At 45.1% G+C, this 12,306-nt stretch overlaps 1 non-coding gene across 1 annotated transcript; it reads left to right on the top strand.

Annotated features, from left to right (window-relative positions):
- The first annotated feature begins 1,801 nt into the window (after nt 1-1,801).
- On the top strand, nt 1,802-1,900 carry LOC111817907. Its single transcript, XR_002822008.1, has one exon. It is a non-coding gene; the product is annotated as a small nucleolar RNA U13 (small nucleolar RNA).
- The last annotated feature ends 10,406 nt before the right edge of the window (nt 1,901-12,306 follow it).

The following is a 12,306-nucleotide window of genomic DNA, read 5'->3' as shown; positions in this document are numbered from 1 at the left end:
CACACACACACACACACACACACACACACACAATAAATAAATGTAATAAATAAAAAAATAAATAAATAATTAAAAAAAAAAATCCAGCAGCAACAAGGCTCACATTTTCTATGGGGCTATGAGCAACAGCAGAGAAAGAAACGGTGATGGGATTGCCAACACAGCTGAACACCAGTCCCAGCCCTGAGGCCTTCCTGACTCTGTTCCCACAAAGCTGCCCCATACATCTCAGACTGAGTTCCTCTGAATCGAGGGATCAACAACCCGGGCCTTAGGGCTGGGGAGGTGGTTCAGTAGTATAAGCACTTCCCTGGCAAGCACAAGAGCCTGAGTTCAATCCCTGGTTCCGGAAAAAAAAAAAAAAATCCTGAGCCTGCCCTTCGCCCTGCCTCCTCCAGTTCTAGCCTGTTTCACCTGCCTGGGCCACACTGGAGCCAGGCTAGTGCCCCACCCGCTAGCTACAGCCAGCCTCCAATTGTAAAGCATGTTCTGAGCCAGGTGTGGTGGCCCAGGCCTGTAATCCCAGCACTTGGGGAGACTGCAGCAGGAGAATCACTGTGAGTTTGAGGCCAGTCTTGGCAACCGGACAAGAGCGTCTCTCCCCAGACTGAATCAAACCAGCAACCAGTTGCATTTTGAGTCCTTTCCCACTCCCCACCTCGGGGGTAGTGGACCCATGACGTCATCTCCACAGTCTGCTTTCCCCGCGGTTGCCAAGGGGCGCACATGAGCACCCATGGCTGGGCTTATCTCTCCAGTCTCAGGAACCTCCAGGTGACCATGTGCCCTCAAGGGTGGCCTTGAACTCACTAAGTATCCCAGACCATCTCAAATTTCTGTTGTTTTAAACCACCCAGTTTAGGGCCATGTGTTTTGGCAGCTACAGAAACCCAAAATGCCCAGGTCTTTTTCCTGGCACACTGTGAGCTTCAAGAGGTTTTTCACAGACTTCCAGGCTTGCTTCTCCAGGGTTCCCCTGGCCCAGCACTGAGCTGTCTGTCAGGAGCTATGCAGCACCATGCATCCATGAATCGTGAAGCAGGGCATGCTTTCCTACTGATAGAGAGGCAAGCATTCTTTTCTGAATCATTTTGTCACTTAATTAGTCACCTGGTAAATGCTGCAAGGCTCAGTAGTGGGCCTGGTGGCTCTGGGCGCTCGTGATGCAAAACTTATTAGAATATGGTTGCTGACCTAGAGGGAATTCTGTTGCCCTGGGAGGAGAATTTGTGGATTGTTCCTGTGAGATTGTCTCTCTTCCCGTGGGACTGAAGGAGATGGGTTTTTTACTGAGTAATCACAGAGTCTGACTACTCTGAAAAAAGCAAACTCCAGGGGCTGGGGAGATGGCTCAGTAGGATAAGCGCTTGACTGGCGAACACAAGGATCTGAGTTTAATCCCCGGTTCTGCCAAAAAAAAAAACCAAACAAACTCCACATCCAGCAGCCAGCTTGGAATCCTTAGACTCTGAAGGTTCTCAGGTCTGCAGGGAGAGGAGTGTGTGGACTTAAATTGTGAGTTTTAGTAGAAAATTGAGATGGTGGGCTTGCTGGGTAGCTCAGTTGTTTAAGCGCCTGCATGGGCAAACCCAGTCAGGTGTGGATGAACCGAAGTTTGATCCCCAGCTCCACATGCCACTCCAGACCTACCCCTTAAGGCAGCCTGTACTCTCAGCTCTTGGGAGGCTGTAAACAGGAGGATCACTACAAGTCTGATCTAGTAGTGAGACCCTGAACACCCTGTTGACTCTTTCCTAAAATACAAAAATAAAATAAAATAAAATTGAAATGATTATTGTTGATCCTTTGGTTCATGAGTGTGATGACTGGGTGTTCATGCCTTACGCATGACATGTGCCTCCCTCAAACCTTGTTACGTAGCAAGCGCAAGGGTCTGAATTCAAATCCCTGGTTCTGCCAAAAAAAAAAAAAAATGAAAAAAACAAACAACCTTGTTGTGACTTGGGCACATTACCCGTCTGACGTGAAAAAAAGAAAGAAAGAAAGAAAGAAAGAAAGAAAGAAAGAAAGAAAGAAAGAAAGGGTTATAGTTTGCATTGTGCTTTTTTGAAATGAAAGTTTGGTGCATTGCAATTTTAAGACTGGGCCAGACAGACCCATCCCTTACTTTTCTATTGGAAAGTTCTACTGTAGCATTATAGTAGCTGGCTGTGAATTTCAGTATCTTTCCCTGAGAGAAACACAAAAAGCAATCTGTATTTACTCACTTGGTATGACAAATGGCAAGTAGGGTGCATGTGTGCCAAAGTGGCAAAATGGGAGTTGGACCCACCCTTACACTCGTCAGTTTTTGCATATATTTACCCAAGCATCACAGTGGGTCCAACAGACCCACATCACTTCAGGATTTGTAGGGGGGAAAAAGAAGTTTTCTTTTAATATTTTGGTAGAAGTAGGCCAATTCAGTACAATGATACATGAAAAACCAGATTTGCAAGTTTTGGAGGAGATCAAAAGTGAATCATCAGAGGCTGGGGAGATGGCTCAGTAAGATAAGTGCTTCCCCTGGCAAGCACAAGGGCCTGTGTTCAATCCCTGGTTACACACACACACACAAAAAAAAGTGAATCATCAGATTACTCATGCATGGATAATGAAGATAGTCCATTATGGTAAATACATGCTTTCATAACAGAAGAGTTTTGGGGGCGGATGATGATGGAGGTGGTGATGGTGATGATCTTGACATTGGCCACATGGGCCAAAGTTCCTGTGACAGTGAAAGGGAACAAAAATTGATTGATACAGACACAAGGAATGCAGATCTTGATTCAGATGAGCAAGAAAACAGCAATGTGAGTACGTTATTTGATTAGTGGAAATGTGAAATGGCCACACAACCAAATGGAATGATCCAATGTTAGAACTAGGTGTGAAAATATGGTGAAGGTCTTGGCAGGGGTCAAATGTTTTAGCCAGAAGGCCAGCACTGTCTGTTACACTGGAAACTGTAACAGACAAAATGCTGCAAGGTGCTGTGAAATACACAAAGGCTGAAATGCCAGCAAAACGTTCTGCATATACCAAAGGTCATCCTCATTTTCTTTCTTTCTTTCTTTCTTTCTTTCTTTCTTTCTTTCTTTCTTTCTTTCTTTCTTTCTTTCTTTTTTTCTTTCTTTCTTTCTTTCTTTTTTTTTTTAGAAGGGCCTACAGCTTGTTCAGGGTCTCATTACTAGATTGGACTCACAGTAATCCGTCTGTTTACAGCCTCCCAAGAGCTGGGATTACAGGCGCGTGCCACCACGCCCAGTCTCGATTGCCCTTTCAGAGTGCCCTGGGGGCGTGGCCAGCCTCTGCACCCGCTGTCAGGTGCTGTAATCCGCTGACCTATTTGGCATCAGTCATAGTCAGATGTGTATTTATTAAGACACCTCCCTAGCTGAACTGAAAGCGTTCTATAAGTCTGCTATACTCAGCACAGATTTCTTTTTTTTTTCTAAATGTTTTATTATTATTATTTTTTAATTAATTAATTAATTAATTAATTTTGTGTGTGTGTGGCCAGTTCAGCCCACCAGGGGGCGGGGCTGGCCGGCATGTGGTGCTGGGGATTGAACCGCGGTCCCTGCGCTTTTGTTTAGCTTAGCTTGTTCTAAGTAGGTGCTCCAGACCACCGAACCATCTCACCAGCCCCTCAGCACAGATTTCTTACAGTGATTGCAATAATGTAAAAGATTTATAGAAAAGAGATGGGTCAAAATAAGGCATAAAAATGTATGTCCTTGCAGATGTGAGATTTATGCTTTCAATTTAGATACTTATCCTGGAACTCAGCTATGAGGTCCTTATTCCTACTGTAATAAACCACATGCTGTTGTGAACAGATTGGTGGCTCCCATCTCCCAAACCAATTGGAATGTGACATTGGACAGTTGGTTTACTGGTTTCCAATTGATGTTGCATTTGTTTACAGAGCACAAGCTGTCCAGCACAGGAACTGTACTCAGGAACAAAGCAGAAATTCCAAATGAAATGTTGCAATTTCAAAGCAAAGAACCTGAAAAACAAAACAAAACAAAACAAAACAAAACAAAACAAAACAAAACAAAACACCCTGGCAAGTCCAAGGGCCTGAGTTCAATCCCCGGTTCCGCAAAAAAAAAAAAACAAAAAAAAAACAAAGAACCTGTATAGTTCAATCTTTGAATTTCAGAAAGATGTAACACTGGTCTCCTATGTGGTAAAGGAAAGCAAACTGGTACTTCTGATGTCATTTCACCACGATGGAAATACTGATAGGGAAACCTTGACAGGACAGAAGTCCGAGATGGAGGCTTTCTACCACAAAACCGAAAGTGAAGTAGTTGTTGTTGATGAGTTAGTTATGCAGCAACTATGATGCCACTTGAAACAAAGCATTGGCCACTGGCTGTGTTTTACTAAACCCTGAACATACATGACCTAAATAGTTTAGTAGTTTACAAAGAAAATAGCAAGTGCAAAATACCACTGAGAAATTTTTTTAGAGGATTGGGATGAAGCGCATAAGAGATTATTTATAGCAGAGGAAAAACAAAACAGACTGTTTCTGCCCAGGGAAGTAGGCAAAAAAAAAAAAAAAAATTGTGGGCACACTGGTGAGCTGACAGGTGAATAGACAGGTGACCTGCTACTACTATGACAAGTGGAAACAGGAAAAATGTCAACTGTGCCCTACAAGAAAGTACAGAAAAGTAAGATACGTGTAAGTGATACTTGTGTGTGGAACATGCAGTTGTAATGTGTGAAGACTGGCTTGGGTGTAACAGTTGAAGCAAGGCTTGCTTATTTCTAGGGCCTGCTTTTGATTGCGTTTACACTGTAGTTCACACAGATGTTCATCTTTGAGGATATCTCTCTTAGGGTTTTTTTTTGCAGAGCTGGGGATTGAACTCAGGCCCTTGCCCTTGCCAGGCAAGCGCTTATTCAACTGAGCCATCTCCCTGGTCTTTTCTCTTCCATTTTTTAAGCAAGTGAACAGCTGCTGTGAAAATGTTGTCTATTCTAAGCACTCATTACATATTTGATATTTTATTTAATTGATACCTTATTTCCCTAAGTTTATACTACCCAATATAGTAGAAAGCTCCTGACAAATCAAGAAGAGAGGTGACAAGACTGCCACATAGGAAAGGAAAGCTAAGCATGTGTTCCTGTCAGTGTAAGCAGACATGTGCATGGAACATACAATTGTCATGTATGAAGACTGCCTTGGGTGTGAGTTGGCACAAAGGTTATTTTGTGGTAGAGTCCTATTGGTATTTTCATTGTAGTTCATGTAGAAATTTATTCCTGATGTTCTTTTAGGTTTTGTACGGAAGTATATAGTTGTGAAAATGTTGATTTTTTAAATTATTTATTGGATACAAGGTGTCACTATGCAGTTCAGACTCATAGTGATCCTCCTGTCTCAGCCTCCCCAGTGCTGGATTACAGGGGTTCATCACCACGCATGTGTTTGGGGCTGGTGTGGCATGCCCAGGGTTCTGGAGCTGGTATATCATGTGGTACCAGGGATTGAACTTGGGTCCTTTCACTTCCCAGGCAGGTGCTGAGACTGCTGAACTATCTCCCTACCCTTGTTGATGTCTATTTTAAACACACAATACATATTAAAATATTTATTTATTTATTTATACATATCAGGAACTGAACTCAGAACTTTGTACTTGCCATGCAGGCACTTGTGCCACCAAGCTATATCCCCAGACCATGTATTAAAAATTTAGTTATTTTATTCATATTTTATGTTCCTGTTAACCACACACTGTATAATATAATCAGAAACTCCTGAGTAAGGAACAAAACCTCTGAGTGCCAAGTATGCCCTACAGAAAGGCCAGGAAAGCAAAAGATATGTGCTGTCAGTTAAGTGGCATGTGGGTATGGAACGTGCTGTTGTCACGTGTGTGGGCTGTCCTCGGTGTGAAAATTGGAGTAAAGATTCTTTTATTTGTTTGTTTTGTATTTAGTACAGGGTCTCCAGGGTCTCACTACGTAGATTCAAAGTGATTCTCTTGTTTTCAGCCTCCCAAGCACTGGGATTACAGGCGCGCATCACCACACTCAATCTCAATTGCTGTCTCACTCAGCACGCCCCAGGGGTGGGGCCGACACAGCAGGCCTGGGAATTGAACCCTGACTGCTCTGCTGTGCCTAAGCAGGCACTTCAGTCCACTGAGGTATCTGGCCAGCCCAAGATTTTTTTTTTTAGATTATCTTTGGAAAGTCCTATTGGCATTTTCATTGCTGTTCATAGGGGCATTTATTTCTCTCTCTCTCTCTCTCTCTCTTTTTTTTTTTAACACTTTGTACACCAAAAAACAATTGAGGGACTGGGGAGATAGCTCAGTGGAATAAGTGCTCGCCTAGCAAGCGCAAAGTCCTGAGTTCAATCCCTGGTACCACATAAAAAAAAAAAAAAAGTTGATGTTGAAAATTTTGATGCTTCTTACAATAATAAATATTAAAAACTCAGTGTTTTATTTTTGTGACTTTTTTCCTATTAAGTACTTATTGCTTAATACAGTAAAATTCATAGAATTAAAATTAATAATTCATCAATTGAAATATTTTGGCGAATAAACCCATGTTTATGCCCCTTAGTGACAAAATTAGCCTCACACTCTGAGGGTTCAGATACTGACCACATGTCTTGGGGATTTGAAGATATGCAATAAAATGACAAAAGTAGGAATGGTGGTACACACCTCTTACCCCAGCATTCTGGGAGCCTGAGGGAGGAGTATCAAAAGTTTGAGCCCAACCTGGACAATTTAGGGACTTAGCAAGACTGTCTCAACATAAAAAATAAGAAGGGGCTGGGGATGTACCGTGGTGTAAAGGTCCTGTGTCTGATCCCCAGCGGCCCCTACCCCAAAAGATACAGGCATTCCTTCTCCTGCCCCTGTCACAGAGAAAAATAAAACCCCAAACCTGGCTGGGCATGGTGGTGCACCCTTGTAATCCCAGAGCTTGGGAGGACAAGGCAGGAGGCTCATGGTTCAAGGCCAGGCTGAACCACATATGGAGACACTAAAATTTTTTTGTTTGTTTACTTTTTTCACTTGCTTCTCCTTTTTGTCTCCTGAAGAGAGATGCTAAAATTTAAAAAGAAGAAAAGCTTAAATGCTTGCAAGCTACCACTTAGAAGAAAGCCAAGGTGTGGCCCGTCAGGCCCTGCATCATTCCTCTAGTCGCCTCTGCCCTCCTCTCCTGCCTCCAGGCTGCTCTTGCCCCAGGACCTTTACACACGCTCTTCCCACTGCCTGCATGCTCTTTCCAAAGCACTCAGCTCTCCCACCTCCTTCATCTCTGTTCAAATGTCACCTTTTTGGCAACACATTGTCTGTGTTATTTTAAAATGTACCCGACACTCTCCACCCACTGGTTTCCTATTTCTCCATTATTTTCAGCACTGTCTTGCATAGTGAGTGTTTTATTTATTCTTATTTTTCTATCTCTATTGGCTGGCCATCAGTTCTACAAGCGCAGATATTTCTCCCTCCCACTCTCCCATCCTTCTCTGTAGCCTTGGGATGGGACCCAGGGCCTTGTGCAAGTTAGGCAAGTGCTCTACCACTGAGCTATGTTCCCTGCTCAGGGAGAAGAATTCTTTGCCACTTTTGATTTATTGCTGTGAACAAGAGCAGGAGTAGCACAGAAGAAAGGCTCAACAAATGTCCATTCATAGCCAGATATGGTGGTGCACACCTGTCATCTCTGATGCTGGATGATCAGCATGAGTTTGAGGCCATCCCAGGCTACATAGTGAGTTCAAGGCCAGCCTGGAATGCATAGTGAAACCTTAACTCTCCCTACAAAAAGAAAGAAAGAAAGAAAGAAAGAAAGAAAGAAAGAAAGAAAGAAAGAAGAAAGAAAGAAAGCTATTGATTAGATGGATAGATGTGAACTAGGCAACAGAAATAAATTTTAGGATGTGGGCCTACTGGAATCAAACCTAGAGTCTTAGTGTTGAGCTACATCCGTAGCTTTTCCTCTTTTTATTTTGAGATGGAGTCTCACTAAGTTATTATGTTACCCAGGCTGGGCTCAAACTTTTGATCCTCCTACTTCAGCCTACAAGGGTGTTGGGATTACAGATGGGTGCTGTCACCTGCAGCTGAGAATAGCAATTTATTTAAGGGCATATTTTTTGCTATTTTTGTTTCTTAGAAATGTGTGTTAATTGGGGCCGGGGAGATGGCTCAGTAGAATAAGAGCTTGCCTGGCAAGTGCAAGGGCCTGAATTCAATCCCTGGTAACTGAAAAAAAGAAGAAGAAAGAAAGAAAGAAAGAAAGAAAGAAAGAAAGAAAGAAAGAAAGAAAGGAAAAAAGAAAAAGAAAGAAAGAATGAAGAAAGAAAGAAAGAAAGAAAGAAGAAAGAAAGAAAGAGAAAGAAAGAAAGAAAGAAAGAAAGAAAGAAAGAAAGAAAGAAAGAAAGAAAGATGTGTTAATCATTTTTTAGTACAAAGGCTCAAACCCAGGGCCTTGAGGATGCTAAGAACATCCTCAACCACCAAGCTATCCATCTCCAGCTACAAGTTTTTACTGTTTTAGACAGGATCATGCTATGTAGTTCAGGCTGGCCTTAAATGCACAGTGATTGTCTCGCTTCAGCCCCTGCGGGCTAGGATGACAGGTGTGGGTCACCATGCCCAGCTCCCCGAGAGTTTTCTTGATCACTAAGCTCTTCAACTGCCCTGACCCATTACTACACCAGCTGTCGTCATACTTCTAGAGATTTTCCCCATCTTTCAAAGCCTCAGGACACCAAAACTCAGGAAGGAAGTCACTTGCGCAAGCACGGAGTGGAGGAGCCAGGCTTGGCCATGGCTTTTCTGTGCTCGAGCTCCTGCTCTGCTGCTCCTGGCGCTGGGCTGACGTGCGTGGAAGCGGCTCTGGAGGACTGACCCGATGGAGGAACTGCTAGTTCCAGCGGGGTGAGGCTGAGGTAGCCCTGTGGTCCCCATGGCTCACCTGGGAGATTGGAAAGAATAAGGACCAGAGTCTGCAGACTGGCCTGTGTTCTGGCCACAAGTTGGGGCAGAGACACCTCATGTGATGGTGTGATGATAACCACGACCGAGCCACATACACAGGCTTAGTTTATGCCAGCACCACCTCACTGTGCATGTGAGTGGTGTGTGTGTATGTGTGATCTGTGTCAGACCTCCTTGCACATCTAGAAGACGGGTGCTATTTTTATGCCTTACTTACAGTTGAGGACATGGAGGCCCAGAGAGGCTGTATCAGTGGTAGTGTTCAACCTGGGACTCAAATCTGGAAGCAGGAATCACTAGAGAGGATATAGAGGTTACTGGTTGCGCATGTGGCCCACACCTGTCATCCCAGACCCCTGGGAAACTGAGGCAGGAGGATTGCAACTTGGAGCCTAATCTGGGCAATTTAGCAATATAGGGAGACCCTCTCTCAGAAACTGAAATAAGACTGGTCTTGGTGATGCATGGCTGGAATCCCAGCACTCAGGAGATGGAGGCAGGAAGATTGCCATGAGTTTGAGGCCAGCCTGGCTACAAAGTAAATTCAAAGCCATGCTGTCCCTGCCCCCCCGGGGCATGCTGAGATGGCAATTGAGACAGCGTGGTGGCATAAACCTGTAATCCAAGCACTTGGGAGGCTGAACACAGGCGGAATGCTACGAGTTCGATCTACATAGTGAGACCCTATAGACCCTGTATCCCCTTTACTAAATGCAAAAAACCAAAACTAAACTAAACTGCATAGTGAGACCCTGTCTTAAAAACCCCCCAAAATCAAACCAAACCAAACCAAAAAACCCCAACCCAAACTGAAATGAAATAAAGAGCTGGAGGTATAGTTCAGTGTGATGGCCTTGGGCAGTGTAAAGTACTTGGGAGGCGTGGTGATGCAGAAGGAAAATGTACTCTGTGGAGCATCTCAGCAGGAGCCAAGAGAAACCAGGAACATTTGTTGGGATGGCAACAAACGCCCGGGTGTGAGGGAGGATTTTCACTCTGTGTACCCTTTCCAGTTTTATATTTTGATAATGCAGCCAAAAAATGAAACTGGAAAGTTAGAAACTATGCTTATGCTTATATAAGTGTAGATTCTGTCTTGGATGGACAAAAAGATGTTTGAAAAGCAAGTGGAGGGGGGCATGGTGGCGCACGCCTGCAAACCCAGTGCTCCAGAGGCTGAGGCAGGAGGATCATTGCAAATTTGAGACCAGCCTGTATTCCAAAGTGAGCTCAAGGTCAGCCTGAACTGCACAGCGAGAACTGGTCGCAAAAAGACATAAAAGAAAAAACAGAACAGAACAAAACAAAACAAACAAACAAAAAACCAAGCAGCGGGGGATGCTTATTGCTTGTCAATCCTGTTGCAGGGGAGAAAGGGCTCTCAGGGCCAGTGGAGGGAAGGCAGCACAGCTTTCACCACAGGCTGAAAGGGCACTTGTGTGTGTGTGAAGGTCTAAGGACGGGACCCAGGGTCTTAGGAAGCGCTCTACCACGGCTATCATTAAGCTATACCCCAGCCCTGTTTCCTTTTCTGAAACAGACCCTTCCTGAGCCACTAAACTGCCCACACTGGGTTGGAACTTGCAATTTTCCTGCCTTGGCCTCCTCAGTAGTTGGGAATGGGGCCTACGCCACCATGCCTGGCAGATGTGCATTTTTGAGGGTTTTACTATTTGTTTTTATAGCCCTACCACCCAGGGCCTCTGAAATGCTAGGCGGATGCTGTGCATGGAGCCTCACCCCAGTGCTACTGCCAAGACCCTCCAGAGTCCCATCCTGCTCCGCTGTGTTCTCTGGGGCTCCAGCACTTCTTCTCAGGTCTCTTCTGCTACAGCATAAGGGAAACGGCCCCGAGGGTATGACTGAGCCCACTGACCATTCTGCATTAGAGGGGTTCACCAGCTGACTTAGGCATGCCTTCAAGTTCGCTTTCTGCTAATATCCCAGGGCTCACCTGACAGGGGGGCATCTCCTGCTTGGGGAGAAGTGACCCGGTGTGTCACTTTTCTTTTGTATTGGGAATTGAACTTGGGATCTTGCACTTGCCAGGCAGGTGCTTATTAGCCACTGAGTTATATCCTGGCCCTCTGTGTGCTACTGTTGCTAAAAACCCACTAGATTTTTACTGACAGATAACTCTAGCCACATGGAGCCCAGTGTTTGTGGCTGGAGCAACTACAGAACTATTTTAGCTTTACTGATTCTTAAAGAATTTAAGAGATAAGCCAGTCATGGTGGCACACACTCGTCCCAGCACTTGGGAGGCTGAGGAGGCAGGAGCTCTATGAATTGAAGGCCAGCTTGGGCTACGTGGTGAGGCCCTGTCTCAAAATATTAAAAGTAAAAAAGGCAAGAATAAATGATACAGAACATTCCCATAGCTGGGCATGGTGGTGCACACCTGTCATCCCAACATGGAGGCTGAGGCAGGAGGATCTCCATGAGTTCAAGGCCAGCCTGGACTGTATTGAGACCTTGTCTCAAAAAAACACAGGGGCTGGGGAGATAGCTCAGTAGAATAAGCACTTGCCTGGCAAGCGCAAAGTCCTGAGTTCAATCCCCAGTTCTGGGGGGCAGGGGAGATGTTCTTACAAAAAAATAAACACAACATTCCCATCATAGAAAGGTTCTGTTGGGGGGTGCTGCCTTTGTACCTCCAGAGGTTGAGCATGAAGGAAAAACAACTCTCAGGTTGGCTTTCTATACAGTCAATTTTTTCTTTTAAAACATTCTTGAAGCACGGCTGGGTACCGAGTTCAGGGGATAGGGTGGTGGTTAGCAGGAAAGAGGCCCTGTGTCCCATCCCTAACACTGAAAACAATTTTCAAAGTCCAAGAAAATCCACTTCATAGCAGAACTTTGTTCTAAGCCTGTATAATTACTTACCTTGTAATAAAACCAGTTCTTTAAAAAAATGACAGCAAACACACCAGCGGCCAGCATATCCAGTAGGGCCGGAAATGGGTCTTCTCAGGGTGGGGTAGCCCTGGCCCGCCTCCTGGCAGTGGTGGCTGGAAGCCTGGTTCTGGTTTGGCTGGGCCTGCGACACCCTGCACGCCCTGCTGTTCACTCTGCCCCTCTCTGAAACAGCAGGGACCAAGTCCCCAGAGGAAGTGAGGAGCCCTAAGCAGCAGAGGGAACTAGGGGCCAGGCCCCTGCCTTTCTCTCCCAGCATGTGCCCAGAACCCTTCTCTTGCTTTCCCGACTCCTCCCACCCTGCCTGCCTCTGGAGGGGTGCACCAGCCCCACACCTCACCACACCCCACCAGCAGAACCCTCAAACAGATTCGCAGGACTGCTCCCC

The sequence above is a fragment of the Octodon degus genome, unplaced genomic scaffold, assembly GCF_000260255.1.
Source record: "Octodon degus isolate 3935 unplaced genomic scaffold, OctDeg1.0 scaffold00073, whole genome shotgun sequence".
NCBI lineage: Eukaryota > Metazoa > Chordata > Mammalia > Rodentia > Octodontidae > Octodon > Octodon degus.
This window is presented reverse-complemented; position numbering and strand designations above follow the sequence as displayed.